This window comes from Pleurodeles waltl, chromosome 9 (assembly GCF_031143425.1).
Source record: "Pleurodeles waltl isolate 20211129_DDA chromosome 9, aPleWal1.hap1.20221129, whole genome shotgun sequence".
In the NCBI taxonomy this organism is placed as follows: Eukaryota; Metazoa; Chordata; class Amphibia; order Caudata; family Salamandridae; genus Pleurodeles; species Pleurodeles waltl.
The window spans coordinates 751,794,114-751,820,734 of NC_090448.1; positions in this window are offsets into that span (position 1 = coordinate 751,794,114).

Genomic DNA, 26,621 nt, shown 5'->3' on the forward strand with positions numbered 1-26,621 from the left:
CAATCTAACTTAACCCTCTCCAATCCAACCCATTCCACCCACTCAATTCCATTCAACCCCACTGCAATCCAACCCACCCACTCCAATCCACTACAACCCATTCCACCCCAATCCAATACAACCCACCTCACCCTAACCCAATATACAGCACTCCATCCCAATTCACCCCCCTCCAATCCACTGCAATCCTCCCCACCCCAACCCAATCCACCCCACGCAATAAATCCACCTCACTCCAATCCAACCCATCCCAGAATCCACCCCCTCTAGTCCAGTGCACCCCACTCCAGTCTAAACCACCCCACACAAATCCACCCCACCCCAGTCACCCCTCTCCAGTACAATCAACCCCAGTACAATCAACCCCACTCCAATCCAATCTAACCCATTTCCGTCCACCCAACCCTACTCCAGTCTAATCCAACAAAATCCACCCACCCAAATCTGTTCCAGGCCATTTCAATTCAATCCACACAACTCCGATCCAAACCACCGCAACCCAATCCACCCCACACCAATCAAATAAACCCACTAAAACTCCAATTGATCCTACTGCAATGCAGTCCACCCACGCCAGTCCACCTTAATCCACTGCACTCCAATCCAATCTACCTCATGCCAAACCACTTTAATCTACCCAACTCTGGTTCAATCAACCCCACCCCAATCCAAGCCACCCCACTCCTATTGCCCAATCCTACCCACCACACTCCAATCTAAGCCACTCTAATCCAACAAACTCCATTCCATCCATACCAATCCACCACTCAAATCCATTCCACCCCACTGCAATCCAATTTGCTCCACTCCAATCCAATCCACTGCATCCATTCCACCCCGCTCCAATTCAAGCCACCCCACCCCAGCCAATCCAATAAATCACAATCAATCCAAATTCAACGCACTCAAATCCACCAGTACCCCCCTCTCCAATCCAATCCACACAATCCGATCCAGCCCATTGCAATCCACCTCACTCCAATCCAGTCTAGCTCACACCAGTCCAATCTAACCCACTGCAATCCAATCCACCCCACTCCAATCCAACTCACTCTAGTTTAATCCACCCAACTACAGCCTTATCCACTCCATATGAATCCACCCACCCCACCACACTCCAGTGCAGCCCAACCCATGCCACTCCAATCCACCCCATTCAAATTCATCCCACTCCAATCCAACCCACACTACTCCAATCCAAACCAACCCAATCCACCCCACTGCAATACAATAAACCCACCCCAATCCAATACACCACACTTCAATGCAATACACCCCTCTCCAATCAGTCCACCCTACTACAGTCCACCTTAATCCACTCCACTCTGGTCAAATCCATCACACTCCAATCCAAACCACGCTACACTGTTCCAGTTCACCCCACTCTAATTCACCTCACTCCAATCCAGTCCAATCCATTCCAAATCCACCCCGTTCAAATCCAGCCCACTCAAATGCCCTCCCTCTCCACTCCAATCACCCCAATCCACTCTGCCGCACTCCAATCCACCCCACTCCAAAAAAATCCACCTGCTCCAGAGTCCACCCACTCTAATCCAATCCACCCCACTCCAGTCCACCCCACTCCAATCCACCCCACACAATCAAATCCACCCAATCCCAGTCAACCCCACCCTAATACAATCCACCCACCAAATCCAATCCACCTCGCTCCAATCCAATCCACCCAATCCAATCGACCCCATGCCAGTCCACACCACTCAAGTCAAACCTACTGTATTCCAATCCACTGCATCTGATTTATCCCACACAATCCAGTCCTCCTCATTCCAGGCCACACCATCCCCAATCCACCCCAATCCAATCCACCCCACTCAAGTCCACCGCAACCCACCCCAGTCAAATCTACTCAGTCGAGTCCACCCCATCTAATTCAACCCACTCCAATCCAATTCACCCCACCTCAGGGAAATCCACCCTACTCCAATCCACCCTACTCCAATCCACCCCTAGCCAATCCACCTTAAGCCAACCCACCCCAATCCAATCAACCCACTCCACACCAGTCTGCCCCACATCAATCCAAACCATCACAATCTAGTTAACCCCACCCAATCCAGTCCACCCCACCCCATTTCAATTCACCCCACTCAATGCAATCCACCCCATCCAGACTACCCCACCACAATCCACCCCATTCACTCCAATCTACACCACTCCCATCCACCCCATTCCAATCCACCCTCCCCAATTCAATTCACTCCAATCCACCACACTCCGGTCAAACCCACCCCACTACAATCCACCCCATTCCACTTCTATCTACCCCACTCCACTCCACTCCAATCCATCCCACTCAATTCCAATCAAATCTACCCCACTCTACACCCATCCAATCTACCCCAGTTCAATCCACTGCAGTCCAGTCAGCTGTAGTCCACCCCATCTCACTTCAATCCAAACCACTCCTCTCTGGTTCAGTCCTCCCTCTCCAGTCCAGTCCACCCCACTCCAGTTCAAGCCACCACCGTCAAATCCAATCAGTACAATCCATCCCACCCCAACCGAATCCATCCCACTCCAGTCTAATCAAATCCACCCCATTCCAGCCCAACGTAATCCACTCTACTCCAAACAACCCCACTCCAATCCACCCCACAACCACGCCCTACCATTCCAATTCAAACTACTCACCCATGCTAATCTAATTTCCCCCACTCCAACACACCCACCCACTCCAAGCCACCCTAATATAATCCACCTCACTCCATTTCAGTCCACCCCACTCCACTCAATCTACCCAACTCTACCCTAATCCAATCCAACTCACTCCACTCTATAACACTGCACTCTATGACACTTTCTTCCACTGACCCACTGAACTCTACTCCCCTCTGCAACACTCTGCTCCCCTACTCAACTCTACAACACTCTACTTCAACAAATCCACTCTAGGATACTCCCTCACTCCACTCTATGACACTCCACTCCACTAACTTTTAGCCATGCTGAACAGCAGTCACACTGGTATACAACATGGCAAAAACACATTCCCCAAGTCAATAGCTCTTGTATAGGTGTGACCCATTGGCTTGGCCAATGCTTGTTCTCTAGTCCAGTGGCAGAGACATGGCAAACACACTTGCAAAACTTGCAGGGACAATGCTGATGAAGCTTCCCTCAACATGGAGGTGGTCTATTGCGCCTCCCACAGAGAGTTCATACCCAGGACAAGCTGATTGTCTACCTCTGCTGGCTGGTTGTCAACAATAAAAACTGTTTTGTTTTCAAAGGTGGCATATAGCAACCCTTTTCCTTCAGTGAGGCTGTATTTCCAGACTGAATGTGTTCGTTTTACAGTGTAGGTATTGAAATGGGAATGCAGTTTGCTTAAATAAACAGTTTTCAGTAAATACTGTGCCAGCTGCCTGAGTTATTTGTGGGGGGCGGGCAAGATTAATGTGGGTTTCCCAGACCTCCAATGCCCCCCATGGCTATAGCCCTGAGGGTAGAACCTTAGCTTTGGAATGCAACACCCTGGCAGGCTTTGTATAGCCATGAATTACATTCCGGTCAATCTTAACTTACCTATAATGCTAGACTTTTTCAGTAAATTTAATTAGTCTATTTGTTGGCGGGGAGAGGGTTGAAAGCTGAATTTGGTATAGTGAATGCTACTCTGTTTCATAACCTCTGGGAGTATGTTGAGCCACGCCTCACATTTTGCCTGGCACGGGTTGTCTATTTTAGCCACTGTCTTGCTCAAGGTGTGTAGGGCTGGGGCAACTATCAGTTGTCCTAACGAGTTAACCCCAAATGAACTGACAGGTCTCCCAGTGGTCTGTAACCAATAGCAAAACAGTGAACTTGGTAAGCTTTACTAGACCGTGTTCATCCTTGAAAAACACAGGTGAAATTAACCCAAAACGGCAAACACCCACCTTAATGGCATATCTGTTTTTGTGAACACTGGAAAAATGTACAATAGTTGTACCCACTTGCTCCCTCGCCTTAGCCAAGTGCTGGGGATATGTCATGCTCACTCACGCCTTGAGAGTGGGCAGGGTGGTATTTTTCATACTTGTGCTATGTCATAGGGAGGGAGTGGGTTATGTGCCTTCTCCTCCCAGCCTTGCCCAAGGGTGGGTTTAGTCTTTGGTTGCTCCTTCCTCACAGGCAGAGGACATTCATTCCCAGGTACACACCCTGATAAAGGTTGGGGGTATTTCCTGCCCGCCCACATTGCCACCACCTTGCCCAAGGATGGCACTTGCGCAACTGTCCTAGGCCTCCTCCACCCTTATTTGATTGAGGGGAATCAAGGGGCGTGGTCACTGACAGTCTGCTTTGCCATGGCACAACTGACCTTCGAAAAATTGCGAGTTAGAGATACCAGGACTGCAAATATCCACCCCTGTGCACTGTTGGCAAATACCAACACGTCATCGGAGCACCTGTCAGTTTTCTTAGGACTCCTATAACCTTGGAAAATTGAAGGTGAAGGAAACCGTGCCAAAAAACATTCTCTCCATTCTCCTTTTTTTCAAAATCAAAAAGAGAGAGTACAAGTAAAACATTCATTGCTTGCACCCCGGCGCCTTGGCCAAGGTTGGGGGGTTTAATATTATGCACCCCTGTCTTGTATAATAAAGCTGTTGGTAGTATTTTGTGGTTAGGCCTACCTAGCCCAAGGACAAGAGTTTAATTATATTTGTTTATGCTCCTAATGCTGCCCGGGGTGGCAGGATATCTGTGGTGTGCTCTGTTGCACAAACTCTGCCTTGGCCAAGGCTCGTGGTTGTATCCATAGCTTTTTCTAGAAGACAGTTGGTCTCACAATAACATAGAACCGGAAAATATGCTAAGTCCACCACCTATAGTTACTCCTTGAGAAGGATTTTTATTGGAGTGTGGCTGGCCAGAGGTAAGTCTGAGTGGGTTGAAACAAAAATAGATATAAGATTATTTTTACTTCATAGAATGTGACCCAACCTATATGGTTTAGGCGCTAGGGGGTGTATTCAAAGTCTCTTTTGCATACTTCAAGAAGATATCCCGTACCCCAAATGCACAAATTTGGCTAACAGTTGTTTTTCAGTAGAATGTGCCACCATGAAGCATGATCTCTCCTCCAACTGCCACCCATATTATTGCCTTCCATTCAGTATCTATAACCCCATTTCAGAGCCATGCAACATGGTGGTGGGACTTAGCTCCAAATGTATAGATATGTGCCTGCAATAATTTTTTTAAAACATTTTTTATTACATTTCAGTATAACAGAAGGCCCAGCTGGGCTCAGTCTTACAGCACCATTCTATCACACAGGTAAGAACAATATTACAATAAGCACACCTTCCAAATAATAGGCATATTGCTGCGTCTGCTACACATGACATCCATTGTTAGCCTTTAGTAACCATCAACAAAAACAGCCCCTCCAACCAGCCCCACCCCAATTGATTGCATCTGTAGTAATCTTCTATAACAGCAATATTCCGGGTATGTCTCCAGGTTACAAACTACATTCAGTTCCCAGTTGCCCTTCCGAATATCCAAGTTTATCCCTAGTCAGAAGGGGAGTCAGCTATCCATAGGCCCAACGGGGGCCACCCCAGGACAGTGATGCGACCCCCAGGCAAAGTGGCATCTTCTGCAGCTGTTGCCGAAAGGTCACCCACCAGGGCCTCCCACACATGCCCCCTCTAATGTACCAACCTCTCTGTTCGCCTCCCTCATCAATACTTCTCCCTCTAAGGTTGCCCATTTTGCCAAATCGCTACACCACTTCAGTAACCCCCCCCCCCCCCCCCACTGATTTCCAATTGCATGTTATTTCATGCTTCACCAATAAAAATGCACATCCTGGAACATACTGGTAAATTTGGTTTTTGATGTGTGTGGGAACCAGCTCAGCAGACAGTGCCCCAGTGTGGATGGAATGTCTCCTAGGACAGTGGCCAGTAGCTCTGTGATCCCCTCCCAGTACTGATGAATCCGAGGGCAACTCCACAATATGTGTATTAATCCTGCCCCATTTTCCCCACATCTAGGACACCCTGCCTCTGCAACCTGAAAGTATCTCTAAATTCACTCAGGGGTCATGTGTGCTCGCTGCAGCACATAAAAATTAATCAATTTGAAGCGGGCATTCAAAACACACTGGGCGTCCTATTGAGTACGGCAGGCATCTCAGGCCTCCTCCGATATCAGGGTTCCCAACTCTTCCTCCCAGCAAGTTTTCAGCTTTTCAAGCAGGCAGCGGTGATCCCCAAGGGCCCTATACAAATGGGAAACCACTTTGACAGTGCCTGAGGAGAGAGCTATGTAGCGACAGCTATCTAGGGCCAGGGGCTCAACAGTACAATTTCCCCAATGGTGTTGAATAATCGCAGTAACCACCCTGTACAAGAGGAAATGCCTCTGTGTGACCTCAAAGTCCACCCTAAAGTCCTCAAATAGGAGCAGCTCCTCTTCCTTAAAAAAGGTCTCCCAGGCTTGAAGCCCCCACCCAGTCCGTCAGACCTCTCCATTCCCCTCCATACAGGAGGGCTCTCAGCATGGTTATCGGTAGGGCCGGTGAGTATGGGACTTTGGCATGTACCCTTCTCAGGCATCTAGCCCTGCATTTAGTAATCGCCCTGCATTCCTCAGTGTCTGATATGGAAATGAGCCTAGCCCTCAGCAATGTTCGTAGGAATTCGGCCATCCCAGGCACAAAAGGGCCTGACTCCTGCTCTGGTCTTTGTCTGCCCGCCAATCACTGGACAAACACTGCAGCTGGGCTGCTAGGTAATACCCCTCAAAATTTGGTGCTGTCAAACCCCCCTCTGCCACCAGTCACTGTAGGGTGGTCAGTGCTACCCACCTACGGGCTGAGCCCTATATAAATGATACGATTGTCGAGGTCTCTAAAGCTTGCCCGAGGTATCCACAATGGGAGTGCCCCGAAAAAGCTTAAGAGGCAGGGCAGAGCAAATATTTTCCACAGCGCTATTCTACCTATAACTTATAGCGGGAGAGATTTCCCAAAAAATCATACCAGATTTCAGGAAATGCAGTGCACTGCCTACATTCCCGCAAAAGAGATCAGTGCGATCATGGTAGATCTTAACCCCTAGGTAAGAAATACACCTCAGACCCACTGCAGGGGGGCCAGGTCATCCGGCAGAGTTAGATCTGCAGCCATTGGGAACACCCAAGATTTCTGCCAGTTCACGCTAAGGCCTGAAATCCACCCAAAAGCATTCAGTATGGCCCTAGCCACATTTACCTCACCCGCAGCATCCTGCAGGAATAACAGCATGTTGTCAGCAAATAAGGCCGTTGGGTGCAAATGCTCCTTCACTCTTCGTCCCCGGTAGTGAGTTCCCAGGTGAGCCTGGGCCATCAATGATTCCACAGCCAGAGCAAAGAGCAAGGGTGACAAAGGGCACCCCTGTTGTGTTCCCCTCTCCACCCTGTAACTGTACGAGATCACCCTGTTCATTCGAACTCAAACTGTTGGGCATACGTAGAGTTGTCTGGTCCAGACCATGAAATCATCCCCTAGGCGCATGTGCACCATTAGCTCATATAGATGCTCCCACTCAAGGCTATCAAGGGCCTTTTCATTGTCAAAGGCCAGAACCACTGCCCCTTCGTGATCAGAGGCCCCATGCTCTAGAATGGAGAGAAGACACCTAATATTAATGGCCGTTTTACACCCCAGGATGAGCCCAGCCTGATCTGGGTGTACAAGCCGAGGCATGTGATGGAGCAGCCGTGTGGCGAGTATTTTATAATCGACATTCAGCATTGAAAGAGGATGGTAGGCTCTCTAGTTGTTAGGGGCTTCAACGGGCTTCAATAGCGTCGCTATCAGTGCTTCCCAAGTATTGTTGGGTAGGTAGCCTGTTGCCCTGGCTTCGTGGAGAAGTGTGGCTCAATGGTTAGAGCGGCAGACCCTGAAGCAGAGATCTGGCTCAAGACCAGGGTTCAAGTCCCGCTTCAGCAGGTCTTGGGCTCAATTCCCCTTGACCAGATAATTCTCGCCTCAGTGCCTAATCTAATTCATGGGTCCCACTCTGCAACTCTGGGCAATAGCTTGCTTAATCTCCACAACGGCCCCAACAGCGCTGGGATGCCTGGCTTCACCCTGGAGGTGCTCAGGAGTGGGTGCCTCACAGGGAAAAGCCAGGAGGGGTTCCATAGCGGTATGAGTACAGCGCCTTGAGACCCTAACGGGTGAGTAGTGCGCTATACAAGTGCTAATTTACATTTACATTTACATTTACATTATACAGTGTTTCTAGTCTATGTGCGAGATGATCTACATAAGTCAATTACCATTCCGCAGGAAATTCATCCATCCATGGGGTCTTCCCAAGTGCCATGCCCTTAATTGCTGCTTTAATCTCTTGTTGGGTGACAGTCTCCCCAAGTGCCTCTTCCTCCTCATAAGTAAGGTGAGGTAGCTTTAGAGGGTCCAGATATGTCCTCACTGCTTCTGCCTCCTGGGTACATGCGCTCCGATACAGCTGCGTATAATACTGGAGGAAGCAGTCGGTAATCCCTTTTTGGCTATATTCTCACCCCTCCACCATCTGCCTTTAGTTCTAAGATTGGGACCATGCGCTTTATGGGATTGGCCAGCCAAGCCAGTAAAGTGCCGGCCCTGTCCCTCTCCACATGCGTGCACGCCGTGTATCCGCTATAATCAAAGTAGCCCCTACTCCCTCCTTCTTATCCACTGGGGGCTGTTGCCAGTCTGGGTTTTCCAGTCTCTGCAGCTCAGTCTAGTGAAGTTCCTCCTATGTATTCCAATACCTCCTTTAACAGAGGCCCCCTCACACCCACTCCCTTTGCGTGACTTCGAATGCTTACCGCTTGCTTCTTTGAAGCTGTCCCTTCATTAGCCTAAAAAAATCTGTCTATGTTCTGTCTTATTTCCTCCCTAAAGACCTGGTCTTCTAGCATTCCAGGTTTGAGTCACCATGTGGGCTTCCTAGGTCTAGGGCAGTGCTAGTCACAGCTCTGGAGGATCGGGTTTATGGTCCGAAATGTGCGGGCCAAGTATTCTGTGTTTGTTAACGTGCTATGGACATCTGGGGAGCACAGAAAAGTATGAAATCATGTGTTGATTATATAGGCTGGAAAAATAGGCCAAACCCTGGCATGGGGATGCGTCAGCTGCCATGTGTCTACTAAGCCCCACACCGGCTGCCAATATGAGAATGTCCAGGCTAATCTCTCTGCAGGTGATTCCCTCAGTGGGGGATGCGATCTGTCCCTCCCTATGTCCGCCACACAATGATAGTCACCCCAATCACTGTAGACTGAGTTATATAGTGCTCCAAGGGCCCCAATAGGTTCGTAATACAGAACCCTGATCCATGTTTGGAGCATAGATGTTAACTAGGGTCAAGTCCCTACCCTCTAGCCTCACACTCACTGCGAAGAATCTCTCCTTGTGGTCTGATACTTGCACCACATACTGGAAAGGGACCTCTACTCTCACCCAGATGAAGACCACCCTCACAAAGGTAAGTTGTATAATATGCCTAGGCATTAAGGTTGGTTTCCTGAAGGAACGCTATGGGTATGCTCCGCCTGTTACCATGACACTTGCTCTTCTCATTTACGGGTTGACTCAGCTCATCCACATTACTATTCTAGAACTGCTCCAAGACTTCCCTACTGACCTCTCTGACACCTATGCCAGCTGCGCAAACAAACCTCTCCAAACCACGTTGTTAAGTTTAGCTCGGTCTCACACTTTAAGTTCAGCCAGTCAGCAACCCAGCCCCCTTTTCTTTAGGGTCCAGCTGTTGTCTGTTCACTTCTTCATGCTCACACTACATTATGTATATTTTTACTCTATGGACTTGAAGTTTTGAATATGCAGCATTTCTTTTGTATATGCGTGCCCATGTTTGGACTATGTCCCCTTTTAGGGTTTTGCTGTGACAGCACTTATTAACATATGTAACTGCCTGACTTATATGCTTCAGGTCAGAGATGCCAGCTTGTAAGAAGTAACACTGGGACGTGCTTCGGCCTTCTGCCTTGGCCTGCCAATAAACTTTGGTACCTCAAGAAACATTTCATCTGTTCCGGAGCCTTGCCTGGTGTTTATGTTTTCTTTGTGTCACTCTGAGGAGGGTTGAAAAGTAGTTTCCTTAACAAATGACGCCAGAAATGGGATGCGCAAAATGGTAAGTTAATTAAATGCCTTGCTATTGTGGCCTTTCAACGCTTACAATTTAGCTGAGAGTTAAACTGGGGATTGAGGTAAATGAAAATATAGCTGGCAATTAAACAGGTGACTGAGGAGTAACTAAGTTAGCGGTATCATTACGTTAGATGATAGTGGCAAATTCGTACGGTGAATAGTACGACCACGCAGGAGAGCTTTCAATTGCTAAGAAGAAAGCTCTCCTTTCAAAAAGGAAAGGCCAGGAAAATGTCTTCACAGAGCCCTGAGACTGTTCTGCAGTGGCAGTGGTGAATAGGGAATGCGAAAAACCTAATAAAAAGGAGATAGAACTAGCAAAGGATTGGCTCACAACATATAGCCAATGTTTATTGGACTTAAGTAACTATGTGCAAACAGAGCAGCATTTTCGTCACTATGTAACTACTGTGGTCTGACGACAGCTGAAGTAGACAGAGTTAAAACAATACCAAATGCCACTACTTTGAGAAGGGCTGCTGCTCTGCTGTGTACTTGGACTCACCGCCAAGTGTATATTGACATAAATAAATTGAAGAAACTCTTTATCACCTCTAAGCCTCATGGCCTTTATGTAAAAATAGGGGAAGGAGAGAACAATGAGCAAATAACTAGTAGTACATTAACTGAGGAAGAGATACTGTTATTAACCGAGGAAGAAAGGAAAAGACAGAGATTGGATGTGAATAGTGAATTCAATTCCTGGAGCACATGTAGAAATAACAATGAGAGCAGCCCCATATCATTGGATCAAAGCATCTATTCTGCAGGGCCAGTTCTACTTCCTCAAACAACTTCAATTTACCTATCACGTTCAGGCCCCTGTGTACATTGTGAAAGGAATAACACACACAAGCAGGCTCTGGGTCCAAAACCAGGCTTGCCACGTGTGCCTTATTTCCATATATCCGTGAAGGGTGATTTAACTAAGGTATCTGACATGCCAACTAGTGCCAGAGAAGGTGGTGCCACAACACTGGTCCTGAATAGACACCTGTCCTTTGGGGGGAGGGGGGGGGACATACCGCTTGTTTTTGAAACCCCTGTCCCAACTTCCACTTTTGGTCTAAAGGAGGATTTAGGGATGAGTGCACAAGAGAAAAACAATGAGAAGGAACACAAGCATATATCTCACCTAAGGCACAATGCTCCATTCATAATCTTCAGAATAAGATAGATAGCAGAGAACGGCTGATACTTACACAGTCATGCACACGGTCGCTAAAAGGAAAGGGTGAGAACTCCTATACTGATGATGCACTATTAAACCCTAAAATGACTGAAAATAGTGTTAGGAGGGACAGCAATGTTAAAACCTTGGACCCCCTTGGAAGCAGCTCAGATGGCTAAGGATGCCCCAGACCCATTCACAGCCAGTGTGAAATATTATGAATGTCTCCATAAAATATGCATTGCTTATGCCCTACTTCCCAGGGACGTGGAAATGTTACTAAAACTATGATATGGTAGCAGATGGTCTTTAGTAAAGAGTGCATTCCAAATTCCACAGGAAAGGGACTGAACACTACTGACTAGTAATATGGATGTCACAGAAAATAGATTGATTAATTGGTTAGAGTCTGTCAGGGACACAATAAATGGCTTAGCAATAAAACATGGTGATTTTTCTCAAGTAAAAGCCACGTTGCAGAAGTCAGGGGAATCAGTGGCTGATTACATCTTAAGGTTCAGTGAAGCATGGGATAATAGTGCAGGTGTACTTTGCACGACAGAGGCATATAAAGTATTGGCAACTCAGACCCTTATGAATGGATTATTAGCATCTGTGGCACATAGTTGTAAACTACGCCACCCTGACTGGTCTACTAAAGGATATCAAGAGTTGTGCATGCTTCTGGGAACTATGGAAAGGGATGGTATTTTCAAAGTAAAGAAGGGCTCAGCTAAAACCGACAAAGTAATGATGTTGCAGCAAGTACAACGAGAGGAGGAGCCAGAGGGAATGTACTATCAGGGGGCACGCCATAGACAGGATGAAGGACAAGGATAGCAGAGAAGAGACAAGGGTAGTGATCAGTGCTATGTTTGCCAGAGGTATGGGCACTGGGTCCGAGATTGTAAAAGTTATAGAGGTAGAAGAAATAGAAATGCCAGAGATGACCGGTACGAGAGAAAAGATAGAAACAACAGGTATGACAGGATTGACAGGGACGAGGTCCAGCCATCAGCACCACCTATGCCTAGAGACATCAAGCAAACACAGCACTCCCTGAGGAATCCTTTTCAGGAACGACATGAATCAGCATAGGACCATGTGGAGAGAGAGATGACCCAAACAACAGAAAATCGTCGATCCCAGTGCTTTATGATGAAGGTATCTGACACGCCTGAGGAGAATCCCATGTTCCTGATCAAGGTAGGAGGTAATCACGAAAAACTAGCAGGCAGGGACAAATCTACTTGTTATTTGAAACAACCAAACATTCACTATTGGTTTCAGGGGTGAATTACTACCCCAAAAATTACTAAATTTATTTATAAATTGCAATATACAAATCGTCTTACCAACACATATTGCTTATTAGATTACTGGGGTACAAACAATAAATTATATATACATCAAATTTACATCTCACATATTAATTACAGCACTCATAAAAACACATAACATAGACGCCCAAGAGAGGGGTAATGCCCATCAACATGACTTTCTATTATGGTCACAATATCACAATTACCACTGTGATCCAATACATTGTAGGTCACCAAGGGTCTAGCACCCAGCTGTAAAATACCTAACTATTTTTTCAAGGTATTATGTAGTGCACCATCAGTTTTGTATATTATTTTTTTGTTTCAAAACCCTTGGTCCCACTTATCTGATGTCGACGCGTTTCGGCCTCACAATTCTTGGCCTCTTCAGGACTGTCAGGGGGCACTGGCACCTCTACAACAATTAACACAAAAATTAAAACCATGCCATCTACATAGATTTATTCTCTATGCAGCTTCAAATGTGCAGAGTATCAATCCCAAAATTATTTTTATATATACACCATTGTACCTCTATTCGGAATGTGAAATTACTCCTTTAAGGGGCACATTCCTAAATAGGTCCTTCTCCTCCAAATCACTTAATCTCGATACCTCCATAAGTGAACACAACACCACAGCAACACCGTGTGTTTCAATATATTAATTAACCATGCCACTCAAACATGCAGCAAACTCAGTGAGTCCCATTGTGTGCAATGCCTTTCTTACCTTTATGTGAAATCAATACTTTAACTAAAGAATTGTTTCCAATTAATTTCTATTGAGGAGAAGGACCTATTTACGAATGTGCCCCTTAAAGGAGTAATTTCGCGTTCCGAATAGCGGTACAATGGCGTATATATAAAAATAATTTTGGGACTGATACTCTGCACATTTGAAGCTGCATAGAGAATAAAGCTATGTAGATGGCATGGTTTTAATTTTTGTGTTAATTGTTGTAGAGGTGCCAGTGCCCCCTGACAGTCCTGAAGAGGCCAAGAATTGTGAGGCCGAAACGCGTCGACATCGGATAAGTGGGACCAAGGGTTTTGAAACAAAAAATTTATATACAAAACTGATGGTGCACTACATAATACCTTGAAAAAATTGTTAGGTATTTTACAGCTGGGTGCTAGACCCTTGGTGACCTACAATGTATTGGATCACAGTGGTAATTGTGATATTGTGACCATAATAGAAAGTCATGTTGATGGGCATTACCCCTCTCTTGGGTATCTATGTTATGTGTTTTTACGAGTGCTAAAATTAATTTGTGAGATGTAAATTTGATGCATATATAATTTATTGTTTGTGCCCCAGTAATCTAATAAGCAATATGTGTTGGCATGACGATTTGTATATTGCAGTTTATAAATAAATTTAGTAATTTTTGGGGTAGTAATTCACCCCTGAAACCAATAGTGAATATTTGGTTGTTTCAAATAACAAGTAGATTTGTCCCTGCCTGCTAGTTTTTTGTGATTGCAGTTAGGACAGTACCCTAAGCAGGTTGGGGTTACAGGGTACTCCCCTTTCTTTTGTGGATGACAAAGTAGGAGGTAAGGCACGCCTGAGGAGAATCTCATGTTCCCAATTAAGGTAGGAGGTAAGGAAATTGATTTCATAATAGACAACGGTGCAACTATCTCTGCAGTAAGAAACAAGCTGGATCCCAGTAGTGGTAAAACAGTAACTACTGTAGCTGTAAATGGAATGCTGATGCATGAAGAGTTATCAGAACCCCTTCCAGTTTCTGTTGTGGATTTCACAACGACCCATCAGTTTCTCCTGTCACCAGATGAACCCATCAATTTGCTCGGAAGAGACCTCCTCTGTAAATTGCATGCAACATTATATTTTTCACAAAATGGGATTTAGTTACAAGTGCCTAAGGACAGATTAGAATTGGATAAGAGAGCACTTACTGCTTGCAAATTGAGTGAGGATTCTATGTCATGTCCAAACCCGGTCTTGTCTCTCTCCAACACGCTACCAATGGACCTCGTTACAGGGAGATTTCTACAATGACATGTTTCAAGAACTGTTTATATACAGCCCTTACATTGAGAGTGGCTTGATGACTAAGTTAGTACAGTTGGCATTAGTACCTGGGCCCAGATACTGTACTGCAGCATTTGTTTTACAGGCCCAGTGTCTGAATGGTACGCCTACATGGCAGACAAATATTTGTACCGGAAAATGGAGTTGGATGAAGACACATTATATGTAGGAAACAAAGGGTGTGCTGTCAGCATTGAGCTAGGACCACAGGAAGAGAGGTTATTTCAAGTACCAGCTTCAGAACCACATGTGTCTATAGAAGTAGCACCAGGATTTTACTCTAAAGATTTGGGCCCCATGGTCCAACATTTCCGGTCTTACCAAGAACTAAGGACTTCACATTTCCTTTGGGAGTTGTGTCTGTGTTGGGAGATGGAGAAGGATGGTGTTGGACGTTGTGTATGCTTGCTCAGAAATAACAGGGCTGCAGTTTTTGACAAGCTTGAAGGGAATATGGCTTTACAGATGACAAAAAACATGGACCTAGAACAAGTGAACTCAGAGGTTTGGGCAAAACACAAAAATGAGGCAGGATTGTTAAAAACACGCCCTCCCCATTAAGTGACGCTTAAGGAAAAAGCAGAACTAACTTATGCGCTTCAGTACAGACTGTCACCTCAGGCAGAGGAGGGAATAAAACCTGTGATTGAGTCTCTTTTACAACAGGGTATCATTAAAAAGACCAATAGCCCCTGTAACAGTCCAATAATTCCATTGCCCAAGTGCAACACTTGGCAGTATAGATTCATACAGAATTTACACCAGATAAACAATATTGTGGTTCCCTTAGCAGCTGTTGTGCCTGACACCAATACTATATTATCTTCTATACCTGCAGAAGTAGACTACGTTTCAGTTATAGATGTCTCAAGTGCGTGTTTTAGTATTAGAGTCCATCCAGAGAGTGAGTACCTCTTTGCCTTCACAATAAACAATACACAGTACACTTTCACAAGACTGTCCCAAGGCTTCACAGAGATTCCCACAGTCTATGCAGAGGCAGTAAAGAGAGACCTGGACAGCCTACACCTGGAAGGCAGCAGTGTCATCTTGCGGTAAGCTGATGATCTTCTTGTGGCATTTCCATCACTTGAGGCTTGCGAAAAAGACACTGTAGCTCTGCTGAACCACCACCAGGAGAGAGGACACAAAGCCTCATTGTCAAAATTTCAGTGCTGCCAAAAAGAGGCGACTTACCTTGGTTATGTGGTATCCAAAGGTACGCGCTGCATACCTCCTGACAGAATAAAAATGATTCAAAGCATGCAGCCCCCGTCCACCAAGAAAGGAATGATGTCCTTCCTGGGGATGATGAACTACTGCCGCCAGTGGATCCCGGAGTACAGATCCTATGATGCATTCTTGAGGAAATGCACACTACAAGCTGCACCCAACAACCTTGTATGGACTAATGAACTTGCAGAATGTTTCCAGAAACTGAAAGGGACCTTGTGTAGTGCGCCAGCTTTGGGGCTGCCTGATTACAAACTACCCTTCCATCTCTATGTGTCAGAGCATTGTGATGGACTACCCTCATATTGTTTATGTGCCATATTTGGTATAGTTGTTGTCATCAGCAGCAACACAGCATTTTTCGGCAGCCAGGCACACAGGTTATGAGGTCACGTTGTTGTCTAACACTAATATTACCATTAAAAAATGCCCACCTGTTAATTTGGAAACATTATTACCTGCAATAGGTGATTCTGATGAGACCCCTGACCATGATTGTGTTGAGGTTGTAGAAACATGCACCACACCCAGACCAGATTTACAACAGACACCGTTAGAACAGGCAGACTATGAGTGGTACACTGATGGTTCCTTCAGTAGACTAACAGACACTGATTACAGAGCAGGGTATGCTATAACAACCGTAGACACCATAATTGAAAGTGTAGCTCTGCCACTTGGCAAGCTGAGCTGTATGCTGTAACAAAAGCATGCATCCTAGCCGAAGGGAAAACTGTTAACTTTTATACTGACTCAGGTTATGCCTTTCGAGTTGTCCACGAGTTTGGCCAGCTGTGGCAGTATTGTGGTTTCATAACAGCAGTAGGGCACCCCATCCAAAATGGCCTTTTAGTAAAGAACTTGTTAAAAGAAATATACTACCCAACAGCATAGCAGTCATAAAATGTGAGGTCCATACAGGGGCTAACACCAAGATAGCCAGAGGAAATGCCACAGCTGACACAGCAGCAAGAGAAAGCATGTTACAGCCAGTACAAATGGTGCCCCTAATGGCAAAAAGCATTCAAATTCAGCTTATTTAGAGACAATTGTTGCTAGCTGATGTGAAGGAAGCACAACTGTCTGCAACACTAGCTGAGGAAAGAGTGTGGATTGATGCTGGGTGTTTGCAAAATGATGGGGGATTATGGGTCCACCATGATGGGAGACCTGTGGCTCTACGTAGTATGTTCCTTCCCCTTACAAGGCTTGCTCATGGACCCACTCACATGGCACAAGGGGGGATGAATGACCTAATTAGACAGGAATGGTTTGCACCAAGGATAACAGCCTTCACTGTACAATTCTGCTCCCAATGTGTTTTCTGTGCCCAACATACTAAAGGCCGGTCCCCTGCTACTACTGATCACTTACCAGTACCACAGGAGCCGTTTACCAATGTCCAAATAGACTTTGCCTATATGCCACCAGTGAATGGATTCAAATATTTGCTGGTGTGTGTGGATCAATTTTCAAAATGGGTGGAGGCATTTCCCACAAGGAAGAATGATGTGGTGCAATGCTTGATGAAAGATATCATACCCCGATTTGGGGTCCCCGAGGGCATAAATAGCGACAGAGGGGGTGAATCTGTTGTTGCAGTTGTGCAAAAGATGTGTGAATGTTTGAGAATAGAGTGAAAACTGCATGCTCCTTACCACCCCTAAAGTTCAGATCAGGTGGAGAGGATAACTCCACTATAAAAAATAGATTAGCAAAAACAACTGATGCAACAGGCCTGAAGAGGACTAATGCTCTGCCTTTCGTGCTGCATGCCATAAGGGCAACGCCATCTAGGACAACCCTTTTGTCCCCCCATGAGGTACTGAAGGGGTGGCCTATGTCTTTGGGGTTGAGGTTGTCTCTCCCAGTATCTCAAGCAGCACTGCTGTGACAGATAAAAACATTTCTGACTATGCTATAAAGTTGTCAGTCTTGAGGCCATCACCATCTCCAGATGAAGGAAGCTTTGCCCCATCCGTCCTCAGAGCCCACACATCCTTTTAAAGCTAGAGACATGGTCATGTTGAGAAAAATAAAAGATGTTTCTCTTACTTCTAGGTGGACTGGACCACACCTTGTGCTCCTGGTGACGCGGAGGGCGGTGAAGGTACAGGGACGTCCTGAGTGGATTCACGGCACTAGGTGCAGATCCGCACCAACAACAACCAAGACCGATGTGCCTGCATCGGATGAGCACATGCAACCCATGGAGCAGCACAACATACCAGAAAAGGGGGAGACAGACCAGACCATTCCTAAGAGCCACGCTGAGGACTCTCATCAAGTGTCAGGTGACACCAACTGATGCAGTTGAGTGAAGCACACAATGTAGTCTTGAAAAAAGGTGATAGTCACACCTGCATAAAAATAGACTGAAGAGGACATCGCAGGGCAGGTCCGTGAAACCGCCCCTGAACAAGCCAACTGAAGACTAGTAGGAGAAGCAGAGGACCGCATGCTGCGTGCCATTGCCTTACTGAACAGACTTCATATCTATATCTATAACGTTTTAAAAAAGAAAACAAAATGCACTGTATAGTCCAAATAATATTTTTTAGTACCTTAATTTTGTATGTACTACCCGTATTTAGACAAACAGCTGACCATCCCCTCATTGCAGTACATGAGAAAGTAGCCCAAGTCTTAGGTCTTGAAAATTGCTGGATGTGTAGAGAATTATCCAGACACCCCAATGACCCCATTGGCTTACATGGGACACCTGTGCCTATCTAGAATTATGCACAAGGAAAAGGATGCCTTATACCAAATGTAACTTGGGACTGTGGAGACGGAAGGATTGGATGGTACCCACGTTGTATCATACTGCCAAATATTCAAGCTGAATACCCAGTCTCACCTATGTGGGAAAACAATGCAGAGGACAGTGCTTTTCCTCTATGTATAAAGCATCAAGTGTCAGGATGTAACCCAGCTTCCCGATACTTAGGATATCTAGCAAGTGTCCTAACATATTAGAATTTGATGATACCACGGGTAATTGGAATATAAGGGACAGACAGTTAATAAAGAGGATCTGGACAACTAAGACACAAGGAAGGAAAGTTACCTACATTTTACGTTATTGGAACATCACTATTCATGGAGAGACACTGTTGATAACACCTGATGGCCTTCTATACGATCCACTAATTGAGCAAGAAAATGATTATGCTAGTGCACCAAATGTGATTTCTAAAATATTAGAATATCCTTGGTCAGCTCGCTGCTATTACATGGTACTGTGGGCAAATGTTACTTTTATAAACTCTGCAGGGATTGATTATAAATGGTGTGATCAATTTCAGAACTCTTTCCCTGATGGGGTAGGTCTTCCTCTCATTACATATCACACATTGGACACACAGTTACAGGGCCGTATGTATTTCATTTGTGGAACTAAGGCTTACAAGGAGCTTCGGTGGCACTGGGAAGGCATGTGTGCTATTTCTTATCTAACACCAAACGTTTCAGTTGTGCCGCATATTGCAGTGCATGCGCCTTTAAACTTGGGGAGTTTTGCTCATAGGTATAAAAGAGATATACATACACCTATTATGGAGGCTAGAAAAGGTATATTTTTTTTTAGCTAATGCGTATATGAATCCCTGGATATGGCGTATATGATTTGGAATTGGCCCTTGTTAACATGCCTGCTGAGCTAACCATAGCATTCAATGTAACAATGTAACAAGAGATGCACTTCAAGAGTTGCAGGTGGAAATTAATTCAGTGGCTGCCATGACTATTTAACATAGAATTGCCCTTGACCTCCTGACACTACAACAAGGAGAACTGTGCGTTTTATTGAATTCCTCTTGCTGTTATTTTTTAAATGAAAGTGGAAACACAGCAAGGTATGTCGCCCAAATTAAGAAAGCAGTTAGAATATTTCATGAAGCAGACAAACTTTCTGATTCTGATGATTGGTCATGGTTACCAACAGGAGGGCGGAAGAGCTTAGTTCTAGCACTATTCGGTATCTATATAACAATAGTGGTACTTTTGTGTTGCCTCCAGTGCTGTTGCTCCATGCTCCAGCAATTCTGTAGTAAGACCATCTATTCATTTTCTGCAGTTAAAGTTTTACATCCTACAGAGCAGGAGCTATCCCACAAATGTCTTACAATACAACAAGATGTAGAGGACACACACAAAGAAATGTTTGATTTAATGGCTATAGACCCATAACACATGAATGCATTAGATACTAGCATATCATTTTGCCTATGTTTGAATAATGAATATCTCGTAGGTGTATAGCTAGATGATAATATCTATATTTCATCTAAAAAAATGTGTAATGCCATCCGAGGATATGTATTTTATTGATATGTTATTACTAAGTTTCTGCCATGTATATCATATTTTTCTGGGAATCGTGTATGATATTACTATCAAAAAGGAGGGATTGTTGAGAAAAATATATTTTCCCCTGTATGTACCTATAGATATGATATTTTAGTTCCAATTCTCTCCTCCACTATCTGAATCCCAGTAAGCTATATATTCTTTCCTCTTACCAAGACACTTGCTCTTCTCATTCACGGGTTGACTCAGCTTATCCACATTACTATTCTAGAACTTCTCCAAGACTTCCCTACTGACCTCTCTGACACCTATGCCAGCTGTGCAAACAAACCTCTCCAAACCACGTTGTTCAGTTTAGCTCGGTCTCACACTTTAAGTTCAGCCAGTCAGCAACTCGGCCCCCTTTTCTTTAGGGTCCACCTGTTGTCTGTTCACTTGTTCAGGCTCACACTGTATTATGTATATTTTTATTCTATGTACCTGAAGTTTTGTATATGCAGCATTTCTTTTGTATATGCGTTCCCATGTTTGGACTATGTCCCTGTAACCGGACGTCTCCCGACGCCGGTTCCCAAGAGTGTACAGCGGCCGCAGTAATATACCCCCGGGGCACCCGAGAGGGACTCGGGGGTATGACGTCAGACGCAGAAGGCGTCGGGACAAACATGGAAAGAAAAGACGGACCCGAACAGGAAGAAGGGAGAGAGACAGAAAGAAACGCTCGGGGGACGCGACCCGAAGAAGAGGAACCGCGAACGCCGAAGACCGCCAACGAGGAACCCGAAGAAGAGAAGGAGAGCCCAGAGAAAGCGGAAAAGCTCAGGGGACCTCCCGCCCCTGTCAAAGAGAAGCCGGGAGACCGCCAAACAGCCGGCCGCGTCCTCGGAGGGGCGTGGCCACCTCAGGTACGTTCGTACCGCAACTGGGGTTTTGGGTCAGGGTGGTTGTTAGGAATAAGGGGGGATAAGGGGAGAAGAGAGAGGTCCTGCAGGGAAGGGGAGATCTTATAAAGGAAAGCCCTAACGGGATAACCCTAACCTCACGGAAAAAAACAACAGCCAGAGAAACTTCTCAAAAGGAAGGGAATTACTGAGAACACGCAGGGAGAAGCACAAACCAAAGAAAAGTTATCCCCTCACCTCCCTTCACTTCTACCTATTCCCCCACCACCCTACTAACCCTATATATATTATATCTTATGCCCCACTTACCTGTTTTGTCCTTCTTCTTATTTTTTTTTGGAGAACCTGGGCCGCTGAAATATGGGAAGATCGGACCACTTCCCAAAGTTGGACCAGACCACACCGGGACTACCACAAGAACCCTGAAAGAGAAAAAGGATTTTATTTTGTGACTATTACTGGACTATCATTGTGAAAAAGAAATAAGAGATAAAAAGTCCGCCTTAAAACAGAACTCAAATAAATCAGTTAACCCCTCAAATCCTACGCCTGTCACGTTATTCCAATATCTCTTTCAATTGGGATAAAGAACCCATTACAGTCCCCTTTTGGGGTTTTGCTGTGACAGCACTTATTAACACATATAACTGCCTGACTTATATGCTTCAGAGGAGAAGATGCCAGCTTGTAAGACGTAACACTGGGATGTGCGTCTGCCTTCTGCCTTGGCCTGCCAATAAACTTTGGTACCTCAAGAAACATTTCATCTGTTCCGGGGCCTTGCCTGGTGTTTTTTTTCTTTGAGGAGGGTTGAAAAGTAGTTTCCCTAACAGTTCAGATATGCAAATATCTTGTATCTCTTTGAAATGGTGTGCATGCCTCTGATGTTCCAGGAAAGTAGCTTATAGCTCATTTGCGGAGCCATACAGATTACCGATAGTATGGGTGCACATACACCCTGTCCCCCTACCAATGCACATGTGTCCACAGGGCCCCGGAGGTGTCATACCATGTTACACATTGATGCAATCTTTGGAACCCCAAATAAACAAACTCCCCAAATCTCAACAAACATTCCCTACCCAGGACAAATCAAGCTGAGCCCTCTGTCCAAACCCTTTCAATCCCAACCTTAAGATGTTGACTACCCCACAAAGCAAGCTAGGGACTCCAGCTGGGGCCTCGAATCCAGAGCCCCAACCAGGATCTTGCAAAAGGCAATTTCATGCATCATTAAGAAGTATACGCCATAGGACTTCCGCCCCAGGCAAATGCAGGGCGGTGCCAGCTGTGTCCCTTATCCAGCACCAGCCCGTAGTGCTACAGGTCATTAAATGTTAACTGCGGTCTGAGGCGTGACATGGGGCAGTAGTGTGCTGGAGGTGCTCAACCAATTTGAGGCTGCGTCCGATTCGGATTCCAAGGCTTTTGCAGGAACCTCACGAGCCACAAGTGGGGATCCAGTCTCTGAGTCTCGCATTTGAGCCACTGCTTCAACCGCTCACCTCCTTTCATTTTTGGATTCCTCTCCTGATTGAGTCATCCAGCTCTGCAGACGGGCCACCATCTTCCTCCGATGGTCTGAGGGGTGCTGCTTTCTCTGCATGCTGCTAGGCCCGGTCTGCGGGTGGTTGTCAATCCAGCTCCAGACCTCTTGTGGAGAGTGGAAAAATAGAACTCAATCAGCAGTCACCACTCGGAGATGTGGTGCGATCCACGGGCATGAAACCCCACTAGACACCAGGGATTACACTGGGGGGTGGGGGGGGGGTCAGCCGCTCTGAAAATGGGCTGGCCCCAGCATATATTGTTTCTTTTTAAGTTTGTTTACCCCTGAGGTGGGCATGATCGCGCTCCCCCAGGGGTTAAAAATTGATAACAAATAAAAAAAAAAAAAAAAATTTAAATGAAACTGACGGGGGGTCGCCCGTGAGCAGGCCCCCCAGGGAAACCATACAGCTATTAAGAAATATATAAAGATATATATATATAGATAGATAGATATAAATAGATATGTATATCTAAATATATATATATATATATATATATATATATATATATATATTTGCCACCAGTTGTCTAGCAGCTTGCATCTTCAAAGCAATGCACCTACTCCAACCAACGTGTTTCAACTGTAGCTTTTAGGCAGCAATAAAAGTTTTGATGCCATTAAGTAGCACAGAAGGTTTATATGCCTACTGCAAAGATCACATCTGTATTTTACGTGAATAGCTGAGTGGATTAGTAAAGCCAACCATTACCTGAGCTATAATACAAATGAAATGTATGTGCGCGGGGGCTATGGAGAGATGAAGGGTGGTAGTGAGGGAATCCGAGAAGGACATGGGAGTGGGAGCACCAATTATGATTGTCAGACTGGGCTCCAAAGGTGCTTAAGACTGTGACGATTGGTATGTGACAAGGTGAAGTAATACTGTGTCTTTTTTGTTTTTTTCAGTGTCTTGAGAGAACATGCTGATTGAGGGAAGGAGCAAAGCTAAGGTGACCTTTACTGTTGCACGTATCACACACACACACACACACACACACACCCATCAGCAATTTTGTGACTGTCTACGTAGGCTAGTGCTTTAGAGCAACAGTTTAGCCAGTAACAGAGATGGCGTCTCCTTGGATGACTGCTGCTCAAGCACTAACTCTGGTTATAGAGGGCAGCTCTGACGTAGGATCAAAGACTGAGACAGTAGATACTGAGACAGCATCTGCGGGACAGGATAATGACACAGACTCTGGGAGTGGTTTTTCAGTTGGAGGAGTCCCATCCAACAACTCCTTTTCCAGTGATTCTGAGGGAGGTGATGAGGACAGTCCAGCTGTCCCTTCACAAGGACAGTCTGTGCAGCGGGACAATAGCGGGTTAGCCCAACCCAGAGAGCAGGTACATGCGGAGGCAAGCACGAAGAGAGTGCTCTTTTGGGAGTTCCCCAATTTAGTTCAGCCCCACATTCCACCGCCCAAATCGTATTGTGGAGACATCAAAATTATGTATCACAAGACAACCTGGTTTTGTAAGCAGGCACCCTGGTTTTTGGTCCTGGGCTCGGCAGCCATATAGGGAAACCTACCAAACCCAGACATTTCTGGAAACCAGACAACCAGGGGGAGTCCACAGAGGTGTGGCTGGTGTGAATTCCCCAAAGTTTTCTTTCCCTGAATACCCTTCAAAGGTGAAATGTTGCATAAAAACTCAATTTTTTCTTGCATTTCTGTCACACAAACTACAGGAATATGCCCGGATCCACAAAATTCCTACCACCCAGTGTTTTCACACCTGTCCTGATAAAAACGCTACCCCACTTGAGTGCCTGTACCTAGTGCCTGCGTCAGGAATGGATCACCACATAGGGTCAACAGTTGTCCTCATGTAAGGACTAACATTGACCGTTGTGTGAACCATTCTGACATGGGCACTAGACCTACCCACACGAGTGAGGTACCATTTGTATCAGGAGACTTGGGGGGAATGCTGGGTGGAAAAAAGTTTGTGGCTCCCCTTAGATTCCAGAACTTCCCATTGCAGAAATGTGCAGCAAACATGTTTTTTAAGCCAAATTTTGAGGTTTGTAAAGGAATCTGAGTGACAGAACCTAGTGCGAGCCACAGAAGTCACCGTATTCTGGATTCCCATAGGTGTCTACTTTCCATAAACGTATAGGTTTGGTAGGTTTCCCTAGATTCTGTTTGAGCAACAGACCAAAATCCACAGGTCGTCAGTTTGGAAAAAACACCTCAGTTTTCATTACAAAAATTTGATGTGTCCACGTTGTGTTTTGGGCCATTTTCTGTCGCGGGCACTAGGCCTACCCACATAAGTGAGGTACCATTTTTATCAGGTGACTTAGGGGAATGCTGGGTGGAAGGGAGTTTGTGGCTCCCCTCAGATTCCACAACTTTGTAGTACCAAAATGTGAGGAAAGAGTGTTTTTTGGCCCACTTTTGAGGTTTGCAAAGGATTCTGGGTGACAGAATCCAGGAAGAACCCCACAAGTGACCCCATCCTAGATTTCCCTATGTGTCTACTTTCCATAAATGTATAGACTTGGTAGGTTTCCCTAGGTGTCGCTGAGCTACATCCCAAAATCCACAGTTAGGCACTTTGCAAAAAACACATAATTTTTCAATGATATGTCCATGTTGCGTTTTGGGAAATTTTCTGTCACAGGCACTAGGCCTATCCACACAAGTGGGGTACCATTTATTTTATCGGGAGACTTGGGGAACACAGAATAGAAGAACAAGTATTATTACCAATTGTTTTTCTCTGTATTTTTGCTTTCAAAATGTAAGGAAGTGTGTAAGAAAGAAGTAATTTTGAGAAATGCCCTGTAATTCACATGCTAGTATGGGGACCCCCAAATTCAGAGATGTGCAAATAACCACTGGTGGTTCTAAACTCCTTATCTTGTGTCCATTTTGGAAAACAAAGGTTTCCTTGATACCTATTTTCACTCTTTATGTTCTACCAAATGAATTGCTGTATACCCGGTATACAGTGAAAACCTACTGCAAGGAGCAGCTCATTTATTGGCTCTGGGTACCTAGGGCTCTTGAGGAACCTACAAGTCCTATATTTCCCCGCATTCAGAAGAGTCCAGCAGACGTAATAGTATATTGCTTTAAAAAATCTACATAGCTGGAAAAAGTTACAGAAGAAAAACGTGGACAAAAATGGCTGTTTTTTCAACTCAATTTCAATATCTTTTTATTTCAGGTGTTATTTTGGGTAGGAAAACCTTGAAGGATCTACACAAATGACCCGTTGCTGAATACAGAATTGTGTCTAATTTTAAGAAATGTTTAGCCGCGCGGGATCCAGCATTGGTTTTACACCCATTTCTGACACTAACTGGAAGGAGGCTGAAAGCACATATAATAGTAAAGTTGGAGTATGTCCCAGTAAAATGCCAAAACTGTTGAAAAATTTGGTTTTCTGATTCAAGTCTGCCTGTTCCTGAAAGCTGGGAAGATGGTGATTTTAGCACCACAAACCCTTTGTTGATGCCATTTGCAGGGAAAAAAAGATGCTTTCTTCTGCAGCACTTTTTCCCCATGTAATACAAAAACCACACGTTTTAGCTGTATTTTGACTAATTTCTTGGTTTCCTCCAGGGGATCCCACAAACTCTGGGTACCTTTACAATCCCACAATGTTGGAAAAAAAGGATGCAAATTTGGCGTGAATAGCTCATATGCATAAAAGGTTATGGGGGCCTAAGCGCAAACTGGCACAAAGAGCCAAAAAAGGGCTCAGCACTGGGGGGCAGAAAGGCCCAGCAGCTAAGGTGTTAATGTGTCCCAAGTGCACAACTGACACTGTCATGGCAGACACCATCCGGATGTGCCTTTTCCTGTTCATGAAGCATAAACCTTTCCAAACAAAGTAAACCAGATCCGGCCATGGAACATATTTGGTCCAGGCAGCG